The sequence below is a fragment of the Perognathus longimembris genome, chromosome 28 (assembly GCF_023159225.1).
Source record: "Perognathus longimembris pacificus isolate PPM17 chromosome 28, ASM2315922v1, whole genome shotgun sequence".
Taxonomy (NCBI): Eukaryota; Metazoa; Chordata; class Mammalia; order Rodentia; family Heteromyidae; genus Perognathus; species Perognathus longimembris.
In genome coordinates this window covers 27,829,411-27,841,998 of record NC_063188.1, presented here as the reverse complement: position 1 = coordinate 27,841,998, position 12,588 = coordinate 27,829,411, and the positions used below count along the sequence as shown (strand labels likewise).

Genomic DNA, 12,588 nt, shown 5'->3' with positions numbered 1-12,588 from the left:
TGCTTCAGCACAGACTCTTGCTGGTCTAGGCTGGCTCAACCTTGACTGTCCCAAGTCTCAGATAAAAGTCTTCAATAAGACAGAGTGAGAATCTGACACAGTCCTGGATGCTGGTGACAGACAGCTTCAGTGTTGTTCACTGGTGACAGCTGTGGACAGGCAAGGCTGTAGCCCTTTGGTGCTCTGGTGCACAGAATATTCTTCTGTGTGACCTCAGGTCCGGTGGACATGCACAGTGGAGGCTACCTTTGGGTGCTGAGCCACATGACAGATGGGAACATCGCAAAGTTCATGCTATGCAAGCGTGCCTGTTGTAAGGGCCTCAGTTCTGAAGACAACCTAGAGTTCAAACTGGAAGCACAGTACCCTCTCAGCCAAAACTGCCCCTCCTTAGCCTCAGTTCCTGACCCTTGGGCATTCTGATTGGGTGGCCTAGAAACAAAATCTTGTCTGTCCACTCTGCACCTCTATCATACGCTCCATGAATTGTAGTGTGTCTTTCTCTACCTATTTAAAACACATGCCTGTGTGTACATACACGCATAGGCACACTTTCTCTCTCCTTCTCTTTCTGTTTCTGTATGCCTTACTGTCTGTATCTATGTACTGCAGTCAGGGCTGGAATATGGCCTAGTGGTAGAGAGTCCTCCTTGTGTACATGAAGCCCTGGCTACCGGCCCCCAGCAGGATGTATAATAAAAAAAAAAAGGCAGAAGTAGATCTGTGCAACTAGGGGTAGAGTGGTAGCCTTGAGCATACGGAAGCCAGGGACAGTGCATAGTCCCTGAGTTCAAGCCCAATGTTGGGGGGTGGGGGGGGGGCACAACAACCAATCCTTGTTATGTGTCCTTCACTGTCTGTCTCTGTATTTTTCTGTCTATTTCTGTCTCTGTCTTTGTCTCTCTCTCTGTCTCTCTGTCTCTCTCTCTCTCTATCGTGTACATAAAATTGTGGCTGACAAGAGCCTTGTTTGATTCTTTCAACAGACATGAAGGCACAGATGTTTCAGGACACCCTTGGACACACAGCCATGGCCTCTGCTGCAACCCCGGACCCTGACCAGTGGCCATGCTCCATGCAAAGAGCCCTGAGAGAAGGCCCAAATCAGAATTGGTCCAGGTGGGCAGACAGCAGTGTTACCAAAAGCAATGCACACTGTGCACCTTCTTTTATGGTGTTTGCCCAAAGGCAGAGGGAGAAAAAGGGTAGGTTAGTGCACCGGTTGGGGTGGGATGTCTAGAGAGGGAGCCTCTCTTGAGCCTGAAGCAAGGAGAAAGAGAACTCTCCAGAGCAGAGCCAAAATCCCTGCTTGGGTTCTGTGAGCCCAGGCTGTGCAGACCAGCACTCCTGTGAGTGAGTGAGCAGCCATTTTGGTAGTGGAGTAGAAAGAGCTGGTGTTTTTTGTTCCGCAAAGGGCGGAGGGACGGACGCAGGGGAAGGGCAGGGTAGCATTGCTAGTACAACACTGCCATCAAGCGGCTTCTGAAATGGAACCCAGCAGCACTTCCGCCAGCTGTCTTAGAATATGGAGGGTTGCGCGTGGGCACTGGGGCGGACAAGACAAAGAAGGGTGCTGTTGGAGAATTCTGGGGTTCAGGGAGGCTCAGGGGGAGCCCTTGGTCTAAGCCACAGGTGTTTTCCTGGTCTGTGAAAACCTCTCAGGCAGAAAAGAATCACAGCCAGCCAGCTTGTCAGGCAGCGCAGGAAGCACACGCTCTGGTGAGGTGGCAGCCATGTTAGGCAGAGATTCTAGGCAGTGTGTACAGAGCCTTGCGCAACTTGGGGCTCTGCCACCACATGCACAGTTGACCTGCATCCCCATTTCTTCTAAGGAAACACTCAGAATCCACGAAGCCCGTGCCCTGGACCCTCTAGGGCCCATGATGCATTCAATCCCATCATTTCCAGACCCACTCATGACCCACTTGGCCACCTGACCACCACCAGCACATCTGTGCTGCCTGCTTGTTGCTCCTGGGTACTACCTGGGACATCGTTTTGTTTTTCCCTTTTTCTTCTTTCCCTTCTCCCCTGTCTGCAACTTTCCTAGCCCCTGCTTTTTTGTGTTGTTGTTTATGTTTTTTGTTTTTTGTTTTTCATTGTTCCCCCCGGCCAGATACAGGGAAAAAGAATACCCTTCACTGTCCCCAGGATGATTTGGGTTTTGTGTTGTGTAGCTCAGAGCCACAGTGCAAAAGCCGCCATTTTGTAATCCTAGCATTGGAAATTGGCGGTTTTTTTTTTTGCTTTGTAAAGGGCGGAGGGAACACAGTATGGAGCAGGGTAGCCTTGCATTCCTGGTACAACACTGCCATCAAGCGGATTCTGAAATGGAACCCACCAGCACTTCCGCCAGCTCCCTTTGAACTGGAAGGGACTAATGCTCCTAGGGGTATCTGGACACTCGGTAATGAGGAGAGGACTCCTGGAGGATTCTGGGTTCTAGGGCTCATGGGAAGCCCTTGTGATTGCCAACCTGTGTGCCACAGGGCTGAGGAAACCTCAGAGGCAGGAGACAAGCACAGAAGGCCACCTATGGTGGCTAATTGCACACAGGAAGCCCAGGTTCTGTGCTCAGGTGGAAGCCATGTCTGGGGAGGATTGTGGCCAGTGTCTGCAGAGCTCTCAGCACTTCAGGTTGCTCAATCCCATGGACAGTTAGCTTCTATCTCCTTTCTTCGGGGGGAAACTTCCAGATCCTAAGCAAGAGGGATCCTGGAACACAGAAGGTCCCTACTGTACACATTTCCCTTGTAGGAAGGAACCCTTGACTGGCAAGGCTTCTCTAACCACTGTTGCATGTTCTTCCCAGCTGGGCCTTGCTGCTTGTCATCCATGACATTAGTGGACTTTGTTTTCATATTTGTTCTGTTCTTGGTACTTAAAGTAAGGGTCTGAGGGCTGTCCCTCATTGTTATTTATTTATTTTTTTTATCTTCTCTACAAGGCTAGTGCTCTAGTAGTAGTTCAGCCACACCTCTTGTGTGGTGTCTGTGTGTGTCTGTGTGTGTTTGTGTCCTAAGGTATATTTGCTCAAGGCTAGAGCTCTACCACCTGACTCAGCTCTAAGGAAGGTTTTTTGTGGTTATTTCCACGTAGGAGTGGTTGATAAACCAATGATCAGGAACAACACCCCAATCCTTGGTTCTAGAAGTGATGGGGCTGTGTTGAGCCTGGCCTCTCCTGGGTTCAGGGATCCCCCCCCTTGCTTTCCATCTGCCCAATGTCTCAGAGAATAAAAGAGGTGGAGGCCGATTGTCCACCTGGTTACAGAGCCAGAGAGGCTGAGACACTGCCCAGTATTCCTCCCAGATATGGGCACCACCTGCCCACAGACACTAGGCATCCCGTGCCATTAGCTGCCCTAGCTGGCTGCTTGGGATTGTCTCCTGCCTTTGATGCTTCCTCAGGCCACTGAGACCCAGGTCAGCTTTGCCAAGGGCTCCCCAAAGGCCTCCCAGGTCCCCAGAATCCTGCAGGGCCACCTCCTTTTTTATTGACCACTCAGATTCCCCTGGGCCCCTGGGTGAGCTCCTGCCAGTGCTAAGAGCCCTTGTGGAAATGGTGCTGGATTCCGTTTTAGAAGCCGCTTGATGGCAGTGCGCTATCAGGAGTGGCAGCCCACCCTTCCCCAGCAGCTCTGCCATAGCCCTTTGTGACCAAAACATGCTCACTTTTCCCCTAGAGCTACAAAATGGCTGCTCAGCTGCCTGGGATCTGGCCTTCACTGCACTGGAACACAGAACCAAAGCACAGATTTGGCCTCTGCCCTGGGACTTGGATCTTCCTCTAAATGGCCATGTTAGGCAGGAAAGAGGAAAGGCTCCCCTTCCTCTAGGAATCCCACCACCCCAGGGCTCTGGCCCTATGTTTGCTTTTCCTGCACTCAAGGAGACTTGAGGGAAATCCCTGCCTGTCCCCTGCTCTCCCCCAATTCTGATTGGCCTCCTCAGAGGACTCCACATGCAGCATGGCGGCCTCTGGCTCAGGTCTGCAGCACAGGTCAGCAGTGACAGCTCACGATGCCCTGAAGCTTCAGTGTCTCGACACTGCTTCAGCACAGACTCTTGCTGGTCTAGGCTGGCTCAACCTTGACTGTCCCAAGTCTCAGATAAAAGTCTTCAATAAGACAGAGTGAGAATCTGACACAGTCCTGGATGCTGGTGACAGACAGCTTCAGTGTTGTTCACTGGTGACAGCTGTGGACAGGCAAGGCTGTAGCCCTTTGGTGCTCTGGTGCACAGAATATTCTTCTGTGTGACCTCAGGTCCGGTGGACATGCACAGTGGAGGCTACCTTTGGGTGCTGAGCCACATGACAGATGGGAACATCGCAAAGTTCATGCTATGCAAGCGTGCCTGTTGTAAGGGCCTCAGTTCTGAAGACAACCTAGAGTTCAAACTGGAAGCACAGTACCCTCTCAGCCAAAACTGCCCCTCCTTAGCCTCAGTTCCTGACCCTTGGGCATTCTGATTGGGTGGCCTAGAAACAAAATCTTGTCTGTCCACTCTGCACCTCTATCATACGCTCCATGAATTGTAGTGTGTCTTTCTCTACCTATTTAAAACACATGCCTGTGTGTACATACACGCATAGGCACACTTTCTCTCTCCTTCTCTTTCTGTTTCTGTATGCCTTACTGTCTGTATCTATGTACTGCAGTCAGGGCTGGAATATGGCCTAGTGGTAGAGAGTCCTCCTTGTGTACATGAAGCCCTGGCTACCGGCCCCCAGCAGGATGTATAATAAAAAAAAAAAGGCAGAAGTAGATCTGTGCAACTAGGGGTAGAGTGGTAGCCTTGAGCATACGGAAGCCAGGGACAGTGCATAGTCCCTGAGTTCAAGCCCAATGTTGGGGGGTGGGGGGGGGGCACAACAACCAATCCTTGTTATGTGTCCTTCACTGTCTGTCTCTGTATTTTTCTGTCTATTTCTGTCTCTGTCTTTGTCTCTCTCTCTGTCTCTCTGTCTCTCTCTCTCTCTATCGTGTACATAAAATTGTGGCTGACAAGAGCCTTGTTTGATTCTTTCAACAGACATGAAGGCACAGATGTTTCAGGACACCCTTGGACACACAGCCATGGCCTCTGCTGCAACCCCGGACCCTGACCAGTGGCCATGCTCCATGCAAAGAGCCCTGAGAGAAGGCCCAAATCAGAATTGGTCCAGGTGGGCAGACAGCAGTGTTACCAAAAGCAATGCACACTGTGCACCTTCTTTTATGGTGTTTGCCCAAAGGCAGAGGGAGAAAAAGGGTAGGTTAGTGCACCGGTTGGGGTGGGATGTCTAGAGAGGGAGCCTCTCTTGAGCCTGAAGCAAGGAGAAAGAGAACTCTCCAGAGCAGAGCCAAAATCCCTGCTTGGGTTCTGTGAGCCCAGGCTGTGCAGACCAGCACTCCTGTGAGTGAGTGAGCAGCCATTTTGGTAGTGGAGTAGAAAGAGCTGGTGTTTTTTGTTCCGCAAAGGGCGGAGGGACGGACGCAGGGGAAGGGCAGGGTAGCATTGCTAGTACAACACTGCCATCAAGCGGCTTCTGAAATGGAACCCAGCAGCACTTCCGCCAGCTGTCTTAGAATATGGAGGGTTGCGCGTGGGCACTGGGGCGGACAAGACAAAGAAGGGTGCTGTTGGAGAATTCTGGGGTTCAGGGAGGCTCAGGGGGAGCCCTTGGTCTAAGCCACAGGTGTTTTCCTGGTCTGTGAAAACCTCTCAGGCAGAAAAGAATCACAGCCAGCCAGCTTGTCAGGCAGCGCAGGAAGCACACGCTCTGGTGAGGTGGCAGCCATGTTAGGCAGAGATTCTAGGCAGTGTGTACAGAGCCTTGCGCAACTTGGGGCTCTGCCACCACATGCACAGTTGACCTGCATCCCATTTCTTCTAAGGAAACACTCAGAATCCACGAAGCCCGTGCCCTGGACCCTCTAGGGCCCATGATGCATTCAATCCCATCATTTCCAGACCCACTCATGACCCACTTGGCCACCTGACCACCACCAGCACATCTGTGCTGCCTGCTTGTTGCTCCTGGGTACTACCTGGGACATCGTTTTGTTTTTCCCTTTTTCTTCTTTCCCTTCTCCCCTGTCTGCAACTTTCCTAGCCCCTGCTTTTTTGTGTTGTTGTTTATGTTTTTTGTTTTTTGTTTTTCATTGTTCCCCCCGGCCAGATACAGGGAAAAAGAATACCCTTCACTGTCCCCAGGATGATTTGGGTTTTGTGTTGTGTAGCTCAGAGCCACAGTGCAAAAGCCGCCATTTTGTAATCCTAGCATTGGAAATTGGCGGTTTTTTTTTTTGCTTTGTAAAGGGCGGAGGGAACACAGTATGGAGCAGGGTAGCCTTGCATTCCTGGTACAACACTGCCATCAAGCGGATTCTGAAATGGAACCCACCAGCACTTCCGCCAGCTCCCTTTAGAACTGGATGGGACTAATGCTCCTAGGGGTATCTGGACACTCGGTAATGAGGAGAGGACTCCTGGAGGATTCTGGGTTCTAGGGCTCATGGGAAGCCCTTGTGATTGCCAACCTGTGTGCCACAGGGCTGAGGAAACCTCAGAGGCAGGAGACAAGCACAGAAGGCCACCTATGGTGGCTAATTGCACACAGGAAGCCCAGGTTCTGTGCTCAGGTGGAAGCCATGTCTGGGGAGGATTGTGGCCAGTGTCTGCAGAGCTCTCAGCACTTCAGGTTGCTCAATCCCATGGACAGTTAGCTTCTATCTCCTTTCTTCGGGGGGAAACTTCCAGATCCTAAGCAAGAGGGATCCTGGAACACAGAAGGTCCCTACTGTACACATTTCCCTTGTAGGAAGGAACCCTTGACTGGCAAGGCTTCTCTAACCACTGTTGCATGTTCTTCCCAGCTGGGCCTTGCTGCTTGTCATCCATGACATTAGTGGACTTTGTTTTCATATTTGTTCTGTTCTTGGTACTTAAAGTAAGGGTCTGAGGGCTGTCCCTCATTGTTATTTATTTATTTTTTTTATCTTCTCTACAAGGCTAGTGCTCTAGTAGTAGTTCAGCCACACCTCTTGTGTGGTGTCTGTGTGTGTCTGTGTGTGTTTGTGTCCTAAGGTATATTTGCTCAAGGCTAGAGCTCTACCACCTGACTCAGCTCTAAGGAAGGTTTTTTGTGGTTATTTCCACGTAGGAGTGGTTGATAAACCAATGATCAGGAACAACACCCCAATCCTTGGTTCTAGAAGTGATGGGGCTGTGTTGAGCCTGGCCTCTCCTGGGTTCAGGGATCCCCCCCCTTGCTTTCCATCTGCCCAATGTCTCAGAGAATAAAAGAGGTGGAGGCCGATTGTCCACCTGGTTACAGAGCCAGAGAGGCTGAGACACTGCCCAGTATTCCTCCCAGATATGGGCACCACCTGCCCACAGACACTAGGCATCCCGTGCCATTAGCTGCCCTAGCTGGCTGCTTGGGATTGTCTCCTGCCTTTGATGCTTCCTCAGGCCACTGAGACCCAGGTCAGCTTTGCCAAGGGCTCCCCAAAGGCCTCCCAGGTCCCCAGAATCCTGCAGGGCCACCTCCTTTTTTATTGACCACTCAGATTCCCCTGGGCCCCTGGGTGAGCTCCTGCCAGTGCTAAGAGCCCTTGTGGAAATGGTGCTGGATTCCGTTTTAGAAGCCGCTTGATGGCAGTGCGCTATCAGGAGTGGCAGCCCACCCTTCCCCAGCAGCTCTGCCATAGCCCTTTGTGACCAAAACATGCTCACTTTTCCCCTAGAGCTACAAAATGGCTGCTCAGCTGCCTGGGATCTGGCCTTCACTGCACTGGAACACAGAACCAAAGCACAGATTTGGCCTCTGCCCTGGGACTTGGATCTTCCTCTAAATGGCCATGTTAGGCAGGAAAGAGGAAAGGCTCCCCTTCCTCTAGGAATCCCACCACCCCAGGGCTCTGGCCCTATGTTTGCTTTTCCTGCACTCAAGGAGACTTGAGGGAAATCCCTGCCTGTCCCCTGCTCTCCCCCAATTCTGATTGGCCTCCTCAGAGGACTCCACATGCAGCATGGCGGCCTCTGGCTCAGGTCTGCAGCACAGGTCAGCAGTGACAGCTCACGATGCCCTGAAGCTTCAGTGTCTCGACACTGCTTCAGCACAGACTCTTGCTGGTCTAGGCTGGCTCAACCTTGACTGTCCCAAGTCTCAGATAAAAGTCTTCAATAAGACAGAGTGAGAATCTGACACAGTCCTGGATGCTGGTGACAGACAGCTTCAGTGTTGTTCACTGGTGACAGCTGTGGACAGGCAAGGCTGTAGCCCTTTGGTGCTCTGGTGCACAGAATATTCTTCTGTGTGACCTCAGGTCCGGTGGACATGCACAGTGGAGGCTACCTTTGGGTGCTGAGCCACATGACAGATGGGAACATCGCAAAGTTCATGCTATGCAAGCGTGCCTGTTGTAAGGGCCTCAGTTCTGAAGACAACCTAGAGTTCAAACTGGAAGCACAGTACCCTCTCAGCCAAAACTGCCCCTCCTTAGCCTCAGTTCCTGACCCTTGGGCATTCTGATTGGGTGGCCTAGAAACAAAATCTTGTCTGTCCACTCTGCACCTCTATCATACGCTCCATGAATTGTAGTGTGTCTTTCTCTACCTATTTAAAACACATGCCTGTGTGTACATACACGCATAGGCACACTTTCTCTCTCCTTCTCTTTCTGTTTCTGTATGCCTTACTGTCTGTATCTATGTACTGCAGTCAGGGCTGGAATATGGCCTAGTGGTAGAGAGTCCTCCTTGTGTACATGAAGCCCTGGCTACCGGCCCCCAGCAGGATGTATAATAAAAAAAAAAAGGCAGAAGTAGATCTGTGCAACTAGGGGTAGAGTGGTAGCCTTGAGCATACGGAAGCCAGGGACAGTGCATAGTCCCTGAGTTCAAGCCCAATGTTGGGGGGTGGGGGGGGGGCACAACAACCAATCCTTGTTATGTGTCCTTCACTGTCTGTCTCTGTATTTTTCTGTCTATTTCTGTCTCTGTCTTTGTCTCTCTCTCTGTCTCTCTGTCTCTCTCTCTCTCTATCGTGTACATAAAATTGTGGCTGACAAGAGCCTTGTTTGATTCTTTCAACAGACATGAAGGCACAGATGTTTCAGGACACCCTTGGACACACAGCCATGGCCTCTGCTGCAACCCCGGACCCTGACCAGTGGCCATGCTCCATGCAAAGAGCCCTGAGAGAAGGCCCAAATCAGAATTGGTCCAGGTGGGCAGACAGCAGTGTTACCAAAAGCAATGCACACTGTGCACCTTCTTTTATGGTGTTTGCCCAAAGGCAGAGGGAGAAAAAGGGTAGGTTAGTGCACCGGTTGGGGTGGGATGTCTAGAGAGGGAGCCTCTCTTGAGCCTGAAGCAAGGAGAAAGAGAACTCTCCAGAGCAGAGCCAAAATCCCTGCTTGGGTTCTGTGAGCCCAGGCTGTGCAGACCAGCACTCCTGTGAGTGAGTGAGCAGCCATTTTGGTAGTGGAGTAGAAAGAGCTGGTGTTTTTTGTTCCGCAAAGGGCGGAGGGACGGACGCAGGGGAAGGGCAGGGTAGCATTGCTAGTACAACACTGCCATCAAGCGGCTTCTGAAATGGAACCCAGCAGCACTTCCGCCAGCTGTCTTAGAATATGGAGGGTTGCGCGTGGGCACTGGGGCGGACAAGACAAAGAAGGGTGCTGTTGGAGAATTCTGGGGTTCAGGGAGGCTCAGGGGGAGCCCTTGGTCTAAGCCACAGGTGTTTTCCTGGTCTGTGAAAACCTCTCAGGCAGAAAAGAATCACAGCCAGCCAGCTTGTCAGGCAGCGCAGGAAGCACACGCTCTGGTGAGGTGGCAGCCATGTTAGGCAGAGATTCTAGGCAGTGTGTACAGAGCCTTGCGCAACTTGGGGCTCTGCCACCACATGCACAGTTGACCTGCATCCCCATTTCTTCTAAGGAAACACTCAGAATCCACGAAGCCCGTGCCCTGGACCCTCTAGGGCCCATGATGCATTCAATCCCATCATTTCCAGACCCACTCATGACCCACTTGGCCACCTGACCACCACCAGCACATCTGTGCTGCCTGCTTGTTGCTCCTGGGTACTACCTGGGACATCGTTTTGTTTTTCCCTTTTTCTTCTTTCCCTTCTCCCCTGTCTGCAACTTTCCTAGCCCCTGCTTTTTTGTGTTGTTGTTTATGTTTTTTGTTTTTTGTTTTTCATTGTTCCCCCCGGCCAGATACAGGGAAAAAGAATACCCTTCACTGTCCCCAGGATGATTTGGGTTTTGTGTTGTGTAGCTCAGAGCCACAGTGCAAAAGCCGCCATTTTGTAATCCTAGCATTGGAAATTGGCGGTTTTTTTTTTTGCTTTGTAAAGGGCGGAGGGAACACAGTATGGAGCAGGGTAGCCTTGCATTCCTGGTACAACACTGCCATCAAGCGGATTCTGAAATGGAACCCACCAGCACTTCCGCCAGCTCCCTTTAGAACTGGATGGGACTAATGCTCCTAGGGGTATCTGGACACTCGGTAATGAGGAGAGGACTCCTGGAGGATTCTGGGTTCTAGGGCTCATGGGAAGCCCTTGTGATTGCCAACCTGTGTGCCACAGGGCTGAGGAAACCTCAGAGGCAGGAGACAAGCACAGAAGGCCACCTATGGTGGCTAATTGCACACAGGAAGCCCAGGTTCTGTGCTCAGGTGGAAGCCATGTCTGGGGAGGATTGTGGCCAGTGTCTGCAGAGCTCTCAGCACTTCAGGTTGCTCAATCCCATGGACAGTTAGCTTCTATCTCCTTTCTTCGGGGGGAAACTTCCAGATCCTAAGCAAGAGGGATCCTGGAACACAGAAGGTCCCTACTGTACACATTTCCCTTGTAGGAAGGAACCCTTGACTGGCAAGGCTTCTCTAACCACTGTTGCATGTTCTTCCCAGCTGGGCCTTGCTGCTTGTCATCCATGACATTAGTGGACTTTGTTTTCATATTTGTTCTGTTCTTGGTACTTAAAGTAAGGGTCTGAGGGCTGTCCCTCATTGTTATTTATTTATTTTTTTTATCTTCTCTACAAGGCTAGTGCTCTAGTAGTAGTTCAGCCACACCTCTTGTGTGGTGTCTGTGTGTGTCTGTGTGTGTTTGTGTCCTAAGGTATATTTGCTCAAGGCTAGAGCTCTACCACCTGACTCAGCTCTAAGGAAGGTTTTTTGTGGTTATTTCCACGTAGGAGTGGTTGATAAACCAATGATCAGGAACAACACCCCAATCCTTGGTTCTAGAAGTGATGGGGCTGTGTTGAGCCTGGCCTCTCCTGGGTTCAGGGATCCCCCCCCTTGCTTTCCATCTGCCCAATGTCTCAGAGAATAAAAGAGGTGGAGGCCGATTGTCCACCTGGTTACAGAGCCAGAGAGGCTGAGACACTGCCCAGTATTCCTCCCAGATATGGGCACCACCTGCCCACAGACACTAGGCATCCCGTGCCATTAGCTGCCCTAGCTGGCTGCTTGGGATTGTCTCCTGCCTTTGATGCTTCCTCAGGCCACTGAGACCCAGGTCAGCTTTGCCAAGGGCTCCCCAAAGGCCTCCCAGGTCCCCAGAATCCTGCAGGGCCACCTCCTTTTTTATTGACCACTCAGATTCCCCTGGGCCCCTGGGTGAGCTCCTGCCAGTGCTAAGAGCCCTTGTGGAAATGGTGCTGGATTCCGTTTTAGAAGCCGCTTGATGGCAGTGCGCTATCAGGAGTGGCAGCCCACCCTTCCCCAGCAGCTCTGCCATAGCCCTTTGTGACCAAAACATGCTCACTTTTCCCCTAGAGCTACAAAATGGCTGCTCAGCTGCCTGGGATCTGGCCTTCACTGCACTGGAACACAGAACCAAAGCACAGATTTGGCCTCTGCCCTGGGACTTGGATCTTCCTCTAAATGGCCATGTTAGGCAGGAAAGAGGAAAGGCTCCCCTTCCTCTAGGAATCCCACCACCCCAGGGCTCTGGCCCTATGTTTGCTTTTCCTGCACTCAAGGAGACTTGAGGGAAATCCCTGCCTGTCCCCTGCTCTCCCCCAATTCTGATTGGCCTCCTCAGAGGACTCCACATGCAGCATGGCGGCCTCTGGCTCAGGTCTGCAGCACAGGTCAGCAGTGACAGCTCACGATGCCCTGAAGCTTCAGTGTCTCGACACTGCTTCAGCACAGACTCTTGCTGGTCTAGGCTGGCTCAACCTTGACTGTCCCAAGTCTCAGATAAAAGTCTTCAATAAGACAGAGTGAGAATCTGACACAGTCCTGGATGCTGGTGACAGACAGCTTCAGTGTTGTTCACTGGTGACAGCTGTGGACAGGCAAGGCTGTAGCCCTTTGGTGCTCTGGTGCACAGAATATTCTTCTGTGTGACCTCAGGTCCGGTGGACATGCACAGTGGAGGCTACCTTTGGGTGCTGAGCCACATGACAGATGGGAACATCGCAAAGTTCATGCTATGCAAGCGTGCCTGTTGTAAGGGCCTCAGTTCTGAAGACAACCTAGAGTTCAAACTGGAAGCACAGTACCCTCTCAGCCAAAACTGCCCCTCCTTAGCCTCAGTTCCTGACCCTTGGGCATTCTGATTGGGTGGCCTAGA

The 12,588-nt window shown here is 51.6% G+C and overlaps 1 long non-coding RNA gene across 16 annotated transcripts in view; it reads left to right on the top strand.

The window, feature by feature from the left end:
* The window catches only part of LOC125343276, a 65,681-nt gene that overhangs the window by 15,252 nt on the left and 37,841 nt on the right, over window positions 1-12,588 (top strand). For 13 of the 16 annotated variants that reach the window (XR_007209301.1, XR_007209314.1, XR_007209313.1 and 10 more), the window contains exons 5-7: window positions 987-1,119; window positions 5,037-5,169; window positions 9,087-9,219. This is a non-coding gene — a long non-coding RNA (uncharacterized LOC125343276). The remainder of the gene's footprint in view (window positions 1-986; window positions 1,120-5,036; window positions 5,170-9,086; window positions 9,220-12,588) is intronic. The other 3 variants (XR_007209311.1, XR_007209310.1, XR_007209309.1) reach the window with 3 other exon arrangements.